Raw genomic sequence first — 20,802 nt, 5'->3', positions numbered from 1 at the left:
ATGTCTGTGTTAAGGCAAATATATGTTTAAGGTCACATATAATTTGTCTGTTCAAATTAGTTTGGGCATTTAGATATATTGTCACCAAGAACCTAGCCCAGCATCATTTTTGGTCATATAATTTGCGACCTCTTTGCTATCAATGAAAGCATTTGGGGGTACAAAAAACAATCAAAACAGTAAAATCATATAGCAATAGCACTTAGACTTATATACCACTTCACAAAGCTTGACAGCACTCTCTAAGCAATTTACAGAGTCAGCATATTGCACTCAACAATCTGGGTCCTCATTTTACTGAGCTTGGAAGGATGAAAATCTGAACAACCTTCAGTCGGTCAGGTTCGAACTGCCAACCTGCTGGCAGTCGGCAATCAGCAGAAGTAGCCTGAAGTTCTGCAGTCTAACCACTGTGCCACCATGGCTAAAAAAACCTACAAAATTTTCTTTAAAAAAAATAGCACACAGAATGAGTGCAAACTGCTTTTCAGCTAGCCGAGTTCTTGGTCCAAAAAAGCCTTTGATATGAACTCATTTTCTGAAATAACGTTATGAAATCATTCATGCAATCATCTATTTTATTATAAATTACAATAGATTTTGTTTAGAGCTGCCTCTTCTGGATATTTTGAAATATATTGCCATGAGCTTTGTAGCATTCCTCCCAACTGCCTATATAGATCCTTGCCCAAAAAAATCTTTTACATAATAAAACAGCAAAAGCAGCAGCCGCAGTGAGACGGATTAAACTGAATAGGACACCATTTGTTAGGATAGACCTTGCATTTTTAATGGACATATAACAAGTGATGTCCAAGAAATGCTGGACAGAAAACTTTTAGCCTTCTAAAAGCTTGGCATTGTTTAAAGCATTTAAGAAATTAAAGAAAGATAGAAAGAAACTTATCTCAGCTGCCACATGCATTTTAAGAGGGTTAATAGAATTTGCTGTGGCAGTGTGGACAAAATATCCCCTTTATATATGGAAAGCATCCATATATATAAATAAAATATAAACTTAGTTCATGCACACACACACACATTTAGATATAATTTAATTTAACTAATTTAAAGTTTAGATATATTTTCCCTGTTCAGGTGACCTTGTATTTTTATATATTTATGTGGATGCTTTTATGTTTTTATAATGGAAAGGATGTGTGTGTGTGTGTGTGTGTGTGTGTGTGTGTCTGTGTGTTACAAACTATTCTAAAAATACGAGTTCCAGGTATATTAGTAAAGAAAGAAGCAGACATCCTGCAAGCTCCAGAACTTAAAATTTTTAAATAATTAAAATTTTATTTTACTAAGCTTCCATCAGCCATCTGCTGACATCATCTGAAATGCCTATATAAAGGCAGAGGTCTCTATAATGGTAGTTTAATATTCTGACGATGTCAGCAGATGGCTGACAAAAGCTTAGTAAAATAAAATTTTAATTATTTTAAAATTTTAAAATTTTAAGTTCCAGAGCTCGCAGAATGTCTGCTTCTTTCTTTACACACACACACACACACACACACACACACACACACACACACACACACACCATGTTTCCCTGAAAATAAGACCCTGTCTTATATATTTTTAAACCCTGAAATAAGCGCTTGGCCTTATTGCCATGCGCTCAAAAGCCTGATTGGGCTTATTAGCAGGAGATGTTTTATTTTGGGAAAACAGTGTGTGTGTGTGTGTGTGTGTATGTGTATAGTTAATATTTTGGGTTTCTTCCCGTGTAATTGAGAGTATCTTGGTGATGTTTCAACGAGGTCCCACTCATCATCTTCAAGCTGGTGCCTTCGGCTTCGTGCCTGTGTGAGCAAAGTGCACACAGATTTGTGTGGCCAGGGAAGAAACCACGAGTTAATCAAAAGATAATGCAAGACACCCGAGAAAGAAGTGGTCTTAAAATGCCCAATTTAAGACTGTATTATGAAGTTGCTACCCTCTCAGCAATTACAGATTGGATAAATTTAACAGAGGAAGAGATACTGAATATTGAAGGATATGGTCTGGTCTACGGCTGGCATGCTTATCTATTGTATGACAAGAAAGTAGATAAGACTTTTAAAAGTCACATATTAAGAAATGCTCTACTGTGTGTCTGGAAAAAGTATAAATATAAACTAAACTAAACTATATTACCAATATGGACAGTACCCAGACACGCGATAGAGAATATAAATTTGGAGCAAAAGCAAGATAAGTTTACGTATAAGGAACTCCTTTATAAGGAAGGAGTTAGATTACAATTAAAATCTATGGAGCAATTAAGAGAAGAAGGAATTATTAAGACTTGGTTTCAATATGGTCAGCTGCAGGCCAGATGGAGAGAGGATAAAAAAACTGGTATTTTGCAGCAGGATAAGAATTTGATAAAGCAAATAAGAGATAAAGGTCAAATGCATATTAAAAGGTTGTATAATGTATTAGTGGAAATAGATTCGGAAACAGAGCTAGTCAAGGATTGTATGATAAAATGGGCACAAAACATAGGTGAACCAATAATGTTGGATACATGGGAAAAGATATGGGTCAGAAATGTAAGATTCACACAAGCTCACAAAATTTAAGAGAGAACTTTTACAAAATGTTTTATAGATGGCATTTAGACCCAAAAAAACTAGCTTGTATGTATCCAAATTTACAACCCAAGTGTTGGCGATGTGAGTATGAAGATGCTACATATTTTCATATATGGTGGACATGTAAAAAAATTAAGGCTTTTTGGATAAAAATATGGTGGATTATTCAAAATATTTTAAGGAAAAAAATTAAATTTACATCACAGTTTTTTTTGTTGGGAATAGTCACGGATTGTACTGTAATAGAGACTAAGTTGGTTTTGAATTTAATAACAGCTGCAGTACTGTTAGCAACAGTACTGGTGGCACATTACTGGAAGAAGGAAGATCCACCTACCATTGAGGAATGGACATTAAAAGTTGTGTATCTGGCTGAGATGGCAAAAATTTCATCATATCTTAAAGATCATTCAAATGAAAGATACATATCAGAATGGAGAAGATGGATTGACTATATGCAAAAAAAGTATCCGAACAAAAAGATTCATTTAGCTTATGAATGAAATATTTTTAAGTAGTTTATGTTTATAGTTCTTGAGTTATAAGGAGTTAAAGATTTAGTGGGAATATGAATGCAATAATTTGTTAGCATATCTTAACTTTATGTTTGTGAATGCTATACCCTGTGCCTGTTCTGGGAAGTCTAGGGAGGGGGGTGGGGGGGGAAGGGGGGAGAGGAAAGGGTGGGGGGGGGGAGAAAATGTTTGTATTTCTTATAAAACTTTTTAATAAAAAAAAATTTACATGAGGAAAGACCCGAATACACCAAAACTTGCATATATATATATATATATATATATATATATATATATATATATATGTTTTTCTTCTAGCCAGGTTTTCCCTACGTAGCCAAGGGTTTTTTTTTGTAGCTCCAGCTAAAAAAAAAAAAAACCCTTGGCTACGTAGGGAAAACCTGGCTAGAAGAAAAACACACATAGACCCTACGAAGAAGTAAGAAAATTGAAAAAATATATATATGAAAATTGATACTGTGCCTTTACAGGGAGGATATGGGTGTGGCCTACTGATGACAGCTAACGAGCTAGAAATGGATCTATTTAGGTCTCCCACCTAGCAGTGAGAGCTTGCTAGGTGTTAGAAAAGAAAAAAGCCCAGAACCGAGTAGATGAGATTCTACTGAGCTGGAGCTACAAAAAAAAAAAAAAAAAAAAAAAAAAAAAAAACCCTTGGCTACGTAGGGAAAACCTGGCTAGAAGAAAAACACACATAAACCCTACAAAGAAGTAAGAAAATTGATACTGTGCCTTTACAGGGAGGATATGGGTGTGGCCTACTGATGACAGCTAACGAGCTAGAAATGGATCTATTTAGGTCTCCCACCTGGCAGTGAGAGCTTGCTAGGTGTTAGAAAAGAAAAAAGCCCAGAACCGAGTAGATGAGATTCTACTGAGCTGGAGCTACAAAAAAAAACCTTGGCTACGTAGGGAAAACCTGGCTAGAAGAAAAACACACATAAACCCTACAAAGAAGTAAGAAAATTGATACTGTGCCTTTACAGGGAGGATATGGGTGTGGCCTACTGATGACAGCTAACGAGCTAGAAATGGATCTATTTAGGTCTCCCACCTAGCAGTGAGAGCTTGCTAGGTGTTAGAAAAGAAAAAAGCCCAGAACTGAGTAGATGAGATTCTACTGAGCTGGAGCTACAAAAAAAAACCTTGGCTACGTAGGGAAAACCTGGCTAGAAGAAAAACACACATAAACCCTACAAAGAAGTAAGAAAATTGATACTGTGCCTTTACAGGGAGGATATGGGTGTGGCCTACTGATGACAGCTAACGAGCTAGAAATGGATCTATTTAGGTCTCCCACCTAGCAGTGAGAGCTTGCTAGGTGTTAGAAAAGAAAAAAGCCCAGAACCGAGTAGATGAGATTCTACTGAGCTGGAGCTACAAAAAAAACCTTGGCTACGTAGGGAAAACCTGGCTAGAAGAAAAACACACATAAACCCTACGAAGAAGTAAGAAAATTGATACTGTGCCTTTACAGGGAGGATATGGGTGTGGCCTACTGATGACAGCTAACGAGCTAGAAATGGATCTATTTAGGTCTCCCACCTAGCAGTGAGAGCTTGCTAGGTGTTAGAAAAGAAAAAAGCCCAGAACCGAGTAGATGAGATTCTACTGAGCTGGAGCTACAAAAAAAACCTTGGCTACGTAGGGAAAACCTGGCTAGAAGAAAAACATATATATATATATATATATATATATATATATATATATATATATATATATATATATATATATATATATATATATATGTAGGTCTTTGGTTATTCGGGTTTTCTCCCGCGTAAAATTAGAGGTGTCTTGGCAACGTTTCGACGAAGTCTCATTCGTCATCTACACACAGGATGTAACCACCACACATCCATGCTGAAAGCAGACTCAAACCCACGCTGATGATGAGGCATGACCACGGACCAGAAGCCAGACCACAGCTGCATCATTAGCCACTTTAAACCCCTCCAATCCATACATGAAGCAGACTGACACCCACCATGAAGAGGTGGCATGGCCACGAACACGAAGCCAAACAACAGCAACACAGCTCACCAACTCAAATCCCCCTGCTACTCAGACTAACCCGAGCACAACCAAGCCCCCACCTAAACAGAACACACACCCATCCAATCAGAGCACAGCCAACCCCCCCATCCAATCAGAGCATATCCAAACTCCCAACCAATCAGAACACACCTCCACCCAATCAGAACACAGCCAAGCTCCCACCCAATCAGTTCACACCCCCACTGACAGTTAAAAGGAAGAAACAGCTGCGATCACACACATTGCTCCTAGAAGCACGAAGCCGAAAACACCAGCCTGAAGATGACGAATGAGACTTCGTCGAAATGTTGCCAAGACACCTCTAATTTTATGTGGGAGAAAACCCGAATAACCAAAGACCTACATACAAACACCCGCGAAAACCTCAGAAATATATATATATATATATATATATATATATATATATATATATATATATATATATATATATATATATCCTAATCCTTAATTCATGGCCGCCAAATCTATTCCGATAATTTAAATTGTGATTTCATTGACAACTATAAAACTGGGCATGAGGATGCTGATACAGGTAAATAGATTTTCACAACAAAAAGACTCCTCTAAGATTGAGGAAAAGTTTTGTTTAGCTTGCATTTGGAAATTATTAATATGTGAAAAGCAATGTGGTTATGTTTCCATATTTGCTTTTCTCAAAATTGGAAATGAAGTTATCCAGATAAATTATGCATCTTTTAGTGCATTAGATTAAAAGAAAATTGGTTGAAAGAAAATGCATATAGCAAATCTATATGCAGAATGTCTCTGTTAGGAAAAAAAATGGGCACAAAAAACTCAAAATGTGTGCAGACTTTTTCAAAGTCAAACTTTTATTTCAAATGGGAGAGAACAACAGGAAATGATAGCAATTGCTACCCTGTCCCAAATGTTGTTCAATAAAGAAGACAACGAATACAATTTGTAATATAATGTCAGTTTCCATCAGTGAAAACCAAGTAACCATTGCTGTTGGTATTTTGTCTTGTCATCATCCTTGATACTCCCAGTGCTGTGCCAATGTTCAGTCTAGCAGATTTTTTAAGTGAATACTAGAAAGAAACCCAAAACAACAGATCCATCTATTTCCAGACTTCCACATTTTCTAGCAGTGCAAACAGTGGCAAATATTTCACAACTGAAGGCAAGCTCATATATAATTATTTGAAAAGTCATTAGATGATTTGTCACTCAAACATGACATCTGTACATTCAGTATTGTGAACAGTTGATTGTGGCATTTGTTCACTCAAATCTGTTGTTTACAAAATAAAACAGTGGCAGAAAATATTGCACAAGTCAAAAAGAGGTCTGTGAAAATATTTACAGACCCCTTGCAACCTGGCCATAAACTGTTTCAACTCATACACTCAAAACAACGCTATAGAGAAGCGCACACCAGAATAACTAGGCACAAGAACAGTTTTTTCCCGAATGCCATCACTCTGCTAAACAAATAATTTCCTCAACACTGTCAAACTAGTTACTAAGCCTGCATTACTATTAATCTTCTCATCATTCCTATCACCCGTCTCCTACCATTTATGACTATATGATTGTAACCTTGTTGCTGGTATCCTTAAGATTTATATTGACTGTTTCCCTATGACTATCATTAAGTGTTGTGCCTTATAATTCTTGATGAATGTATCTTTTCTTTTATGTACACAGAGAGCGTATGCACCAAGACAAATTCCTTGTGTGTCCAATCACACTTGGCCAATAAAGAATTCTATTCTATTCTATTCTATTCTAAATCAGCACAGTGCAAAGCTGCCCCAGTTACACTGGAACCAGACATCTTCACTGATATCCCAACCTATTTTGTAAAGATTGTAAAGATTGCCAGTTGTTTTTCAAAAATAGTTGGAGGGGAGAAATCCAATGAAACTCAATGATAGCCCATGATATTTGGTGATACCATTGGCATATACTGGCAAGACGTATGCTTCTGAAGTATCATTTATGCCCTGCTTCAATTTCTCTGTCCATCTGCAAGAAATAACAATAATCTACAGTATCTGTAGAAAACGGGCCTTCTAAATAACTTAAGTATTATCCCAAAGGTGCTTTTTCAAAAGTTCCAGAAGAACTGAAGAAGGTTCTTGGATGAGAAGTGAAATGTCTTCAAGGGAAAAGCAAAGAAAGTCCAGTTGCCTTTTGAAAAAGCAACTTTGGGACAACCATGGCCTGGATGATTCAGAATTTCCATAGACAATTTAAATATTACTTATTTAGAAAACCCCTGTTCTACAGACACAAAACCCGGGGCATACGTGGTTAGAATGCAGTATTGCAGGAAAATTCAGCTCACTGCCAGGAGTACGATCCTCACTGGCTCAAGGTTGACTCAGCCTTCTATCCTTCTGAAGTCAGTAAAATGAGGACCCAGATTGTTGGGGGCAATATGCTGTAAGCTGCTTAGAAAGTGCTGTAAAGCACTATAAAGTGGTATATAAGTTTAAGTGCTATTGCTACCGTACAAGGGTAAGTAATTGAAAGTGAACCAATGTGGAACCTTCTTTTTAATGTTTGTGCAACACAGTTGATTGGGAGATACTAATTTAAACTCTGAAAAAAACCAGAAATATATGAGTAGTCTAAGTCTCTTCTCTCCCAGTATTAATTGAGTATTCATGTCTGCATAAGATAGTAACACTGAATGTAAGTTACTTAAGCATATCATATGAAGCCACCAGTGAGTTTAAATGGAGTAATATTTCTAGTTTCATCTTCCAAAAACAATGCCTCCACTCAATAGGATAATCTCATAGATTATAGTTTTCAAGGATGCATAAGATTTGTGAAAGGTGAACTCACAGCAATTTGTCTTGTGACTTCAATGAGCTGGAAAAAAATGGAATATATTAAAATACAGAGAGACATTAAAAATAGATAAAGCTTTGGATACATAATATCCCTTTCCCCCCTTTCCGTCCATCCATCCACCCATCCATTCCTCCAATAACAATGGATTAATGCTGGGAACATTGGACTGTAACAATCAGTCTGGTTCTCTTTTGGAGGGAATAAGGATAAATTTCAGCAGAATATATGTGACTAAGATGAGTAAAATCGAGGCATTTGAGATACTAAGTAAACAAAAAGCATCACATGTAAAAAAGGGAAAGAAAAGAATAACATGAATGGCTGACTGCAATAGCAAATCATGAAGGAAATGAGAAAATTTGGCAGTTTACAACCATATAAAGCAAGTGAAAATTGCAAGGCGAACATGGATCAAACTGTTTTTTTTACATTCCTTAGCTAAAGAAATTTAAAAGCATAGAGAATTGAGGAGAAAAAGTTACAAATAACAGAGAGAGAAATTGCAGAGATAGTAAATAATGATTTTGTACACTTTTCTCTGACACTACCAATGAAATGTGTGACAGTGCTCTTTTATAGGTAGGGTTTATGGAAACAGAGCAACTTCAGCTGGAGAAAAATGAATATGATAAATCACACTTGATCAAATCCATTTTTGACTGAATAATCAAATTTTGCTGCAGTGAGGAATAATAATGGCAAAGCTACTGTTTTGGCTGCATGTGAAAACTGCCTTATAGCATCGGAATATCCATAGGAAATCTCCAGATGCACTGACAGTTCAGAAGGGATTGGCTTTATTTGTTAGAAATAAAATAAAATGAAATGAAATCAAGTGCTCTTATGGCCAACCAGATTGCTCTATAGCCCCAATGTCTTGGCCTCATGAACAGTAGCTCATAACTGGATTACTGCTATAATATATCCATCCACTACACTTGTGGTCATAAATTCAGTTCAAATTCAGCACACCCAAAAGCATACTCAGTGGGATAACAGTATCCAGAAAGAATAGGCAAAAATTGAAAGTCAAAAAATAAATTAAAGGTAAAGCCAGGAATAAGAATTTGATAAATTGGTGCCAGGGAGGGCTTTCCTAGACTTACATTGTTCCAGCAACTTTGTTGAGGTTAACTTTATCTCAAATATCAGCAGCCTCTGACCTTGCCTGAGCATAGCTACCCTTGATTAGTGGTAATTTCCCTCAATAGAGTTCCCTTCCAAGTAATCTTTTGGTTCAGCTATTTCCCTGTGGCTTAGCCACATTTTCTTTATTTTTTCCATCATCTGATGCTCAATTTCTGGAGTTCCCAGGGGTTGGATGAAGAAGGCTCCTTGGTAGGGATAGTGAGATTTTTTTTCCTCGTATGCAGAAGAAGAGATTCTAGTTCTTGGAAGACCTCATTTTATTGTCTTCTTCATTTGAACATGATTCTATAGAAAGGAATATGACATTCACATAACTTCCCAAGAATCTTTAAAATAGTTTATATAAGAGATATACGCCAGGTTTCATTTTTTTTTTCCTCCATGAGAATAGAAGCTTTCTCTGCTTCAACACATTATTAGGCTCAACCAATGCTGTCATCAAGCTGGATCACCACAATCTGATTTGAGGTTATACCTCCACTCAAAAATGAATTCACTTTACTGATTCAAGTCCAAACACGGTGAACCAGGAGTGAAATGCTACCGGTTTACTCTGATTCAGGCGAATCAGTAATGATAAAAACTACCAGTTTGGGCGAACCAGTAGTAAAAAAATGCTTTAAAAAGTAAAAAAAAAAAAAAAGTTTCCAACGATCACAGCTGTGCTGCATGATCATCAGAACCTTTTTTAAAAAAAAACTTTTTTAAAGCATTTTTTTACTACTGGTTTCAGTGAATAGGTAGTAAAAAATGTTTTTGTTGTTAGTTGCGAAGTCATGTCTGACCCATCACGACCCCATGGACAACGTTCCTGCAGGCTTTTCTGTCTTCTACCATCCTCTGGAGTCCATTTAAGCTCACGCCTACTGCTTCAGTGACTCCATCCAGCCACCTCGTTCTCTGTCGTCCCCTTCTTCTTTTCCCTTCAATCCTTCCCAGCATTAGGCTCTTCTTCAGTGAGTCCTTCCCTCTCATTAGGTGGCCAAAGTATTTGAGTTTCATCTTCAGGATCTGGCCTTCTAAAGAGCAATCAGGGTTGATCTCCTCTAGTACTGACCGGTTTGATCACCTTGCAGTCCAAGGGACTCGCAGGAGTCTTCTCCAGCACCATAGTTCAAAGGCCTCAATTCTTTGGTGCTCAGCCTTTCTTATGGTCCAACTTTCACAGCCATACATTGCAACTGGGAAAACCATAGCCTTGACTATACGCACTTTTGTTGGCAGGGTAATGTCTCTGCTTTTTAGTATGCTGTCTAGATTTGCCATAGCTTTCCTCCCCAGGAGCAAGTGTCTTTTAATTTCTTGGCTGCAGTCCCCATCTGCAGTGATCTTGGAGCTCAGGAAAATAAAATGCTTAAAAAAGTAAACAAAAAAAAAAAGTTGGCCATGCCCAACCAGTCACATGACCCCCACCAAACCACACCCACAGAACCGGTAGCAAATTTTTTTTGCATTTTACTACTGCAGTGAACATATTCCAACCACCAAGTCAGTCACTTTGTTCAACCCCAACTGGCCCACAAGAACAAAGCCATTGCAGGTACTTCATTCTGGGGAATCACTTCAACGAGCACCTGTTTGAAATATCATTAAAGTGAAGGATCCCTTAGAGCTATGCCTTATCATGATTTCCAATTGTATCTGCCAACTAGCAAAGCAAATCCAGGGATCATGGGTATATGGAGAAGAAGCTTCATTGGAAGTCATTCAGGTTGCATTGACAGGAACTCACAGTTTTAGTATTTATAACACTAACAAAATAATCTTATTTATCTATTAGGATGAATCTATCTTAAATTGAATCAAGAATAGAATAGAATAGAATAGAATAGAATAGAATAGAATAGAATAGAATAACAGAGTTGGAAGGGACCTTGGAGGTCTTCTAGTCCAACCCCCTGCCCTACACCACTTCAGACAAATGGTTATCCAACATCTTCTTAAAAATTTCCAGTGTTGGAGCATTCAAAACTTCTGCAGGCAATCAAATGGTAATAGGTACACAATTTCTTTTTGTTGTTGTTGTTCAAGAATTTCTATATTGCATATAGAAAGAATAATATTGATACTGCCATAAAACAAGTTTTAAAAGAATAGCAAAACAGTAATTTCGAGCAGCATTTAAATCAATTTACAATATTTGAAAGGACTGGGAGACCTTGGAATTCTAAAAATGGGATTTCTTATCCAAACAAGTCTTCTTCTGGTCAAAAATTGTATCTCATGATAAAGAAAAATAAATGTAAACAAGAATCTTTGCAGCTCATCTTGATATCAGGATTTCAGTTGCTCTAAGCACAGCCTAACTGTTGCCCCTTGGTTCTTCCTGACAACATTTTAAAGGCTCAAATAAGTGCTTGTAGTGACATTGCAGAGGACAGTTTTACTTTGAGGAGTGTGGTGACATCTTTTGATTTTTTTCCTTCTTGCTAAGAAGATTCTAGAAGTTTAAAGTTCATTCTGAACTTTAGCTTGCTTGCTTTTCACTCTGGCTTCATAAATAAAGAGGAGAATCTTCATACAGCTGCAGAAAAACCTTAAGATTATTTAGGTTGGCATCACAGCTTATCTGTACAGTTCTCAGGCTCTGGTTCCCATCCCAGGGTTCAGTCAGTTTGCATGATAAACAGGTGCACCATCCAGTCAAGGTTAGGTCCTCAATCTTGTTACCATAGAAACAGGGTCATGAGGTTTTTGGTACAGATTTTGATAAAACCCTGGTATTGCCCTTTTAGCTGGGAGCTCTGACCCAGACTTAACACTGAGTGCTGTGTAACTTGTCCAGTTTGCAGTCTCTGAGCTGGGAGAATACCACTGGGGCTCCCAAGAGCTGAATGGAGGATTGGTTATCATCTTGCATGTTTTTCTTTTGTGCTTCTGTTTAAATCTGTTTGCTAAAGCTAATAATAAAAACTTAAATTCTCCTTAGCTACCGGCATGTTTATTGCCTCCAAATCCTCGAAGAACCTATTGTCTGGCACCTGACAATAAATGCCTGACATTTGGCAATGCAGTGCTGATGATGAAATAAAAGATTAAAAAATCTTGCAGGTCATCTGTCAGGCTGGCCCTTATAATTATACTAAATATAACCTTTTTTAAAAAAAGAATATTTATTTAACAGTAAATGGCAGTAAGAAATATGACCAGATTATTTACTTATAACTAGAGCAATTAAAACACAAAGGTTAAATGCTTTTTAATCAGAGGTGGGTTTCAGCAGGTTCTGACCAGTTCAGGAGAACCGGTAGTGGAAATTTTGAGTAGTTCGGAGAACCGGTAGTAAAAATTCTGACTGGTCCTGCCCCCATCTATTCTCTGTCTCCCAAGTCCCAGCTGATTGGGAGGAAATGGGGATTTTGCAGTAACCTTCCCCTGGACTGGGATGGGAATGGAGATTTTACAATATCCTTCCCCTGCCATGTTCACCAAGCCACGCCCATCAAGCCACACCCACAGAAAGGTAGTAAAAAAAAATTGAAACCCACCACTGTTTTCAATGCCTTATTTAATAATACTACTACTGCTAATAAGGCAAAATCAAAATACAAAAAAAATATTGAATACTAAAGGTGAACATGGAGTGAAAGAGTTAAGGCTATAATTGGGGCATGGGGGTGGAAGAAACTCTGTGTCCTCCTCCATTCTTGAATGCCCTAAGCACATACTTATTTTGCTTAATAAGGACTGCCTTGCATCCTGGCAGTTTAAGCGATCTTTCCAGCATCTAAATGGCATAAAAAAGAAAATAAAAGAGAATGCTTGCAAGTCACAAATCAATAGCAGAGATTAAAAACATCAAATTGGCAGCTGAAGCACAAGGCCAAATGGCCACACAGACTCCTCTGATAACTTGGTTTCATACTGCAGCAAAGGGATGTGTACCAAATGTTGCAATTGTGACATCAGCAGGCTTTGATAATCAGGTAGAAAATCTCATAGACTCATTAATCAGGTAGAATAATGAATCTTAATGATTTCTTCTTAGAGATGATGGACTCAGGCTAAAAGAATAATTATTCAAGAACAGAGTTACTCGCAAATCAAAGGGTTGCATTCAATATAATGTTAACAGGTATGTACAAGAAGTTGTTCTACTGATTCATTATGCAGGTACTAACAGAATAATTAGAGCAGCGAATAAAAGCAAACACCCAGTTCAGAAATTCTGACTTCTACTGCACCTTTTCTGTACTGATTTAAGTCTCTCTCAATTCAATTCTCTAGGTAAACTTTTGCGATTGTTCTGTACTGTAAATTCAAAGTCATTGGGAAAGTCTCTATCAAATTCAGCATAGTAGTCCAAATTAAAACATCCTCAAAAGTCGATATCAGTCTATATCTATATGTATGTACATCAAAAAGTAAAACACAATCTCCATAGATAATAAGTTTTACTGTTTTGATTATTAGATTTTTTCCCCCTGAATTGATCCATTATCTATTTTATCCTCATTGCCCTGAACCTGCTGCAATTAGTCAGAATCCATTTTAAAATAGAACAGACATAACATGTGAGACAGAATATACTCAGTACTTGATAAAATTAAATTATTATTTTCTGGGATTTATAAACTATAACTCTGCTGATGTAACCTAAAGTAGAATTTTCCTTTTTTACAGTCAAGCATCAATATTGATTCATACACAGTTTATGAACATTTACTGTTCTAAGGTCTTTGTTATGGGTATTATGGTGGAGTCCTTGGTACTTTCTGAGCATTTTTGTATGTTCTTGGTTTTCTTGCTTCTCTTGCTTCTTGCTTCTCTTCTATTGGTTCTGTTCTCTTCTATTGGTACATGTATACTACCAAACCAGCTGTTCTCCATTGAATATCTGTATATCTCATTTCTTTACTGAACAACTTTGAATTCATCTTGGTTAAATTTTATACTGTTACTTTCAGCGTATTTCATTAATATACCAATATAATTTTGAATTTTATTCCTGCCATAGCTGCCGTACAATTTTGTGCCATCTGCAACTCTTCAGTTAAGTCTAATAAAATGTTGAAAAATATACCGTAGGCCCAGTGGTGAAATCTAAATTTGTTACTACCGGTTCTGTGGGTGTGGCTTGGTGGGGGGGTAATGTGACTGGGTTGGCATGGCCAATTTTTTTTTTCACTTTTAAAACCATTTTTTCTACAACCTCTTCGGTGAAGCTGTTGTAAAAAAATACTTTCAAGAGGCTCTGACGATCCCAGCTGAGTTGCCTGATCGGCAGGGGCTTTTTTTTCTTTTAAAAGCCTCTGCTGATCAGGCAACTCAGCTTGGATCATCAGAGGCTTTTTTTTTTTTACTTTTAAAAACATTTTTTCGGCCGAAGAGGTTGTAGAAAAAATGTTTAATTTTTTTTTTTAAAAAGCCTCTGATGATTGTGTGGCTCAGCTGGGCATGGGGGGTGGGTGGGCAGGGATTTTTGCTACCGGTTCTCCAAACCACCCACCTCCATCACTACTGGATCGGGCGATCCGGTCCAGACTGGGAGCATTTCACCCCTGCGTAGGCCCCAGGGGTACATATGTGGCACCCCACAATGCCTCATTCCAGCATGATTACGAACCATTAAAGAACAGTTTTTGAGTACAATATTGAAATAATCTTTAAGATCATGCTTAAGTACTTTGTCAACTCCTGGAGTAGTTTGTTGGGATGTATAAGGTATTAACTGAATTGTGAAACTCAATGAAATCTCAGTGGAATCACTCTACTGAAGTTGAATATAAATCAGGATGAGTGCATGTTTTGAAGATGTTTCTGGAGCATTTCAGAGATTTGCTGCTCTTCTGCTACTGTTGGGATTCTTACAGACAAAATATATATTTGCATTCACCAACCTTATATGGTGAGATATGCGTGGAGTGATGTGATGGGCTCTAATATGTTGATATGACCAGCTAATTAATGAGATTTATTATTTCATTATGTGCTCTACTTATTGGCATTCTTTTGAGAGCTACAAGGCTAACATTACTTTAAGCTTTATTTACTTCCTCAACTCTGAGCTTTGTGAATATCACTACCTGTAAGCCCCAACTTTGCTACCTAAAGATAATAGAAATTGCAAAGCTGTAAGAAAAAGGTTAGTGCACTTATCCCCTCTCTTTCATATGACCCTGTGTTTTTTCACTAAGTTCCTTTAGTTGCTGCTGCACTTCATCTCAAATAAATCTATTCAACTTGTTTCCCACCCACTAGTACCTCCCTCTTTTTCAGTCTCAGGGGTAGGGAAAGGTTGGCTATGCCATGCTTCAAATTAAGGATAGTAGCATTTACATCTGATCATCTGCCCTCCTGTACCTTCTCAGAACCTTTATTTAACTCTGCTTTGCTGTCCTGTATCATTAGTGCCCTTGGCTTTTGTGCTGATTCTCTAACTCTAAGCATTTCTGCATTTTTTTGGCCCAGACACAAACTGCTTGAAGCTGCCAATGCACACAAGGAACAGCTTGTGCACATAATGCTTTGCACATCCCCATAAATGACTTCCCTGTGTGTGTGTGTTTGAGTCAGTTTTCTTGACTTCTGGCAACTGCCTGGGCTAGTCCTTCCAGGCAAGGTTTTTCAAGAGAGGTTTGTCATTACTTTCTTCTTAGGGTTGCGAGAGAGAGAGAGAGAGAGAGAGAGAGTGACGTGCCCAAAATTACCCAGCTAGACTTGGGTAGGACTGTAACTCATTGTTTTCCTGTTTCTAGTCTGGGGCCTTAGCTACTATACTGAACTGATTCTCCTGTAAATGACTGCTGAGTGTGAGACTCCTATAAATGACTCCTAGATTTCTGATTTCTGTACCATCTGATTTAAATCATATTCATTGATTATGACTGCTGACATGACATTGTAGCAATTATATATTCTTACGGGATCTCAGCCAGTGGTGGCTGAGGGTGGATTTCAATTTTTTTTACTACCGGTTCTGGGTATGGCTTGGTGGGCGTGGCATGGTGGGCGTGGCAGGGGAAGAATACCGTAAAATCTCCATTCCCACCCCACTCCAGGGGAAGGATACTGTAAAATCTCCATTCCCTCACCAATTTAGGGGAAGGTTACTGCAAAATCTCCATTTCCTCCCAATCAGCTGGGACTTGGGAGGCAGAGGATAGATAGATAGGGGTGAGGCCAGTCAGAATTTTTACTACCGATTCTCCAAACTACTCAAAATTCCCACTACCGGATCTCCAGAACTGGTCAGAACCTGCTGAAACCCATCTCTGATCTCAGCAACTGTTCTGACCTAGGCTTCCTGAGTCAGTAAAACACACGAGTAGTCCCAAAACCTGTTTTATTTTAACAGCTGTGATTTCTGTTCATTCACAGATGAGTCCCAAATAGTTGTAAAGAGTCCTTCGGGATAAGGCTGATAATCACCCACCTTTATTTCCCTTGACATGCTGCCAAAGACCTAATTGACAAGGCCACATGGAATCCAGAATCAAAGAGAGCTTCAGTCTTTAAACTGCACAGAATTAACGATGTTGCTTCCTGCAAAGGCCCACATGCCTTTGCTCATCTTTTAAGTCTTATGGGAGGGGCCAATCATCTCCAAGCCCTATTCCCGAGTTGGGCCTTTTGTTTTATATGTTCTTGCCTTCTGGCAGTTCTGCGTACGCGCGCACTGGGAACCGGCTCCCCCTGTTTCTCTGCCTCGCTGAGGTCTGACTCTGGAGGCTCTGGAGGCAGCACGTACCTCCCAGATGGCCCTTTCTCTGCCTCCAATGCAGAACCCTCATCCGAGCCTTCCCCAGACTCCAGGACTGGCCCATGTTCCTCCCAAGCCTCCTCACTGTCTGACTCTGCTGCCAGCTCCGCAGGCTGCTGGCGGACCACAACAGCAACTCTTTTAACATAAGCAAATGTATTAATATATTCTCAGGATTTTTAAAGAGTCTGTAATAACACTTTAAATGTGAATTATCCCACAGCAACAATTCTGTCAAGATGGGGCATTACAGTTTTAATGTGATGGTTATCTAAAGCAAGAAGGCAATAACTTTACATTTAGTCACCTCAAACAATAATTTGTAGGCTAACCAGAGAAACAGTCTAGGCAAAATTCATTCAATTCAATGGGAACAAACAAAGAGCAAGTTCAAAGACAGGTGACAGAAGCATCAGATTTTAAGCAACAATTCACTTTAATGGAGTACACAAAGAGTTCATCTGTTGATAGTGAAAAGCAGAAAAATAAAAATGAATGATGTAGCATTAAGATTCCTTTGCTAGAGTAAAGAATGCAAGAGATGCAACATTAATGTATCTTGCTATGGCAAAGAAGTTGTGAGGCAGAAAGCTGTAACACAGAGACACACAAAAGCACGCATTAAAAGGAGCACTTGGAGTAGGCACAAGGAACTTGGGAATAGTGAATGAACTCAGAGAAGCCTATTCTCTTGGAGAAATAGGAGTTTTGAATCAATGAGGGAGAAAATGGATGGCTCTGCTTAGCTCATATTCCTGGCACATGACGTTATGAAGGAAAACCAGTAACCCTAAACAGAAAAATAAGGGACAGGGCAATTGGAAAAAGAAGTTATAGTAAAGTGCAGAATGAGGGAATAAGTATCTTCTTCTTTACTTTTTTTTTTTAAATCAGTTGGGTACCTGCCTTTAGAATAAAATATTATTAATCCAAGAAAAACAGTAGGAAATGAATGTGGCAATGCCTAAGAAAAGAACCAGAGGAAAGAGAACAAAAAACAGGAAAAGGTTTGACTAGGGCTGGCTGGTTAATGACAAGAAAACAGAGGGCCTTAACCATGAGAGCTCTCAGGCTTCTTATAATGCTATGCAGGCAACCCAATAAGGATTCAGGGGAGATTAACAAACATCTATACACACCTCAGTAGTCTGAAAAATGGCAGCCAGCTCACCAGGTCTGAGAAGGGGCATTAGAAAGAAATTGAATAATCTTTGCCCTAACAAGCTGGAAGATAAATTGGGTTCTAAAATGAAAGTAAATCAGTAGCCTAACCCCTTTCCCCTTTAATAGATCTTGTTAAAGAAGACTCAGTGAGAATCTTATTTTTGGTAAATTGGCTGCCAAGAGTCTGGCACTTCATCATTTGACTGACAAAAGGAATTGTCGAGGAAGAATAAATGACTCAGAGTCATTGGCCATGCAGATGTCTGTCTGATAGTTCTGTTATCGGCTTACAAGGATCCCATAATCAGTGACGCAAATGAGATGAGGCTGGAGGGATGTTTGCATAATGTTATACTCACATATCTGATCAGGAAGGTCAGTTTTGGGTCATTTTGTTTTTGTTTTATTCCCTAATGCTACCCACATATCGTGAGCAAAGAAGGTCACAAAAAGGTTCTCTGACCGGCATCCAGATGCTTTGCTGGGCAAAGGTATCTTGTTTCCTTGAGCAATTTCCTGAACACAAATGAAAGTAATGCAGTAATGATGGTAGTGATGATAATCTGCTACTCTGATTCTTACTATTTAATTGTGTCTGGCCTCAATTCACTCACTGACTTGTCTTAGTGTTACCAAGACAGCCGAATAAGGGTACTTAAAGAACTGACAAATGTATTATAGTTCAAACAAATTTATGGATTAGGACACAATTACATATAGATTTGGCATTTCTTTGAATGTCATAGGAAGTGATAAATTCAAAATGAAATGAATAGAAAGGTGTATTTTGAAATAAATACACAATTAGAAATGTATGTTTGTAAGAGAAAATAATTTAATGTGCAGTTTAATCCCAATTTTTATGCAGATTATTTTATAATGTTGCAGAAACAGGATGCAACTTCATCTGTGTTTCAGGTAAAGATATGTGACTTTGATAAGGAATAGAGGACTGATCCTCAGTTTTGGCTCCTTATGCTGCAGCCATCTGGAAAGACGGGCTTTTCTGCATTCTCATAATCCATAAAATATTTCTTACTCATATTGCCCTTCTGAATATTAAAGTTATGTTTTTTATAATAACAAGTAATTAAAAGCAAAAAAATCTGCATGGTTTTACATCAAGGATTCCAATTCTATTTCTAGTCTTATAAGACAAGGGCTTTCTTTTTTTAAGAATGTGAGTGTATCTCTTAACTTGAAATGTATACTTCATATTATATTTAAAGAGAAATAGTGTTCAACGCTTGTCATAGTACAATATCATCTTATGTAGTTCTCTCTCTCTCTCTCTCTCTCTCTCTCTCTCTCTCTCTCTCTTCCTCCCTCCCTCCCTCCCTCTCTCTCTCTTTCTCTCTCGTTCCAAGCACACCATGTTTGAAGGAACTATTTAGTGAATACTAGTCATCACCATAGTTTGACGATGAGTCCATTACAAGCTTCACTCATTTAAAATTTATAAATTTAGAAAATCCAGAAGGATACAGTGTAATTTTTTTTGTCTTACTCCCTAGGAATTTACTCTTTTCCCTTGTCAGCCAAAGAAGGCCCTTTCTTTTGAATACCTCTTCCTCTTCTAGCATTTCAGTTTTAGCTTGGAGAACCTAATGCTGAAGCTTCATTCTTCCTCCACTGAAGATTTAAAATATTAAACAAACTTGCCATACAATAGCTCTTTAAGGAAATGCAATATGATTGACATTTTGCAGGCCCATGCTCATGCACAAGAATGATAGTTTTGCTAGCATTTTTAAAAATTTATTCAGAAAGTTAAAATAAGAAAAAGGAAGAAAGGAAGAAAGAAAAAGAAAAAGAAAGATGCACTCAAAAAGAAAGATCAAGTTCCTTCAACTCCCTCCCTGACAAATTATTGGATTTAGTCCCATTTTACTGAAAGTTACTATAATATGTGCAAGCCTGCTAATAGCAAACATGAGCATCAGTGGTGGATTGCCCCGGTTTGCACCGGTTCTATAGAACCAGTAGTAAAACTGGGGGGAGGCTCCGCCCACTGACCCCAACATCATCAAAATGCTTCTGTGCATGCGCAGAAGCTTCTGCACATGCGCAAAAGGGCATGCGTGCGAGCAAAGAGCATGCACGTGCGCGGCCCCGTTGCAAACCAGTAGTAAAGGTAGGTAGAACCCACCCCGATGAGCATATATTTCTTGAATAACTACTATAGTAATAAAATGAGTAAACTATCATTCTTTAATTGTAAGTGAAAAATTAATAACATATTGCTACATGGCTTTATTGAAATGATATGTACATATAACAAAATTGACTATTCATATTGATAATATACATGTTCTAATAAGACAAAAGCTTTATGCTTAAATATTAAAGGACAAACAGCTTGAGGTCTTTCTCTCGCCTTTTAAAGTTTATTTACTGCAAATTTCAGTTCAAGGAATTTCAAGATAAGGTACTCCAAAAATATGAGGCAAAGGATTCTAGAAGCTTGCAAAGCTTATGGCATCTATGAACCAATAAAGAAAGCTGGATAAGAAGATAAGACATATGGATATGTCTCAGCCACATGGTCCAATTTCATTTTAATCAATGTGCTAAGTAGAGACTGCAAATATTTTACTAAAAGCATATGGTTTGTCTAATTCTAAATTTGCTCCAGAGATTTATGAACCATTTAGGTAGGATGTTCATATTTGTCTCTCTATATTTTGATTAAGCATTAAGCAAGCAAAATTGACATTTTGTTCACCAGGAAAGATGGAATCTAAATCAACTCATCCCTCAGTAAATTTGCTATTAAAGCAGA

This window comes from Pituophis catenifer, unplaced genomic scaffold, assembly GCF_029215685.1.
Source record: "Pituophis catenifer annectens isolate HBS135680 unplaced genomic scaffold, rPitCat1.0.hap2 SCAF_2, whole genome shotgun sequence".
NCBI lineage: Eukaryota > Metazoa > Chordata > Lepidosauria > Squamata > Colubridae > Pituophis > Pituophis catenifer.
The sequence above is the reverse complement of the archived record's forward strand: the minus strand, read 5'-3'. Positions refer to the sequence as shown.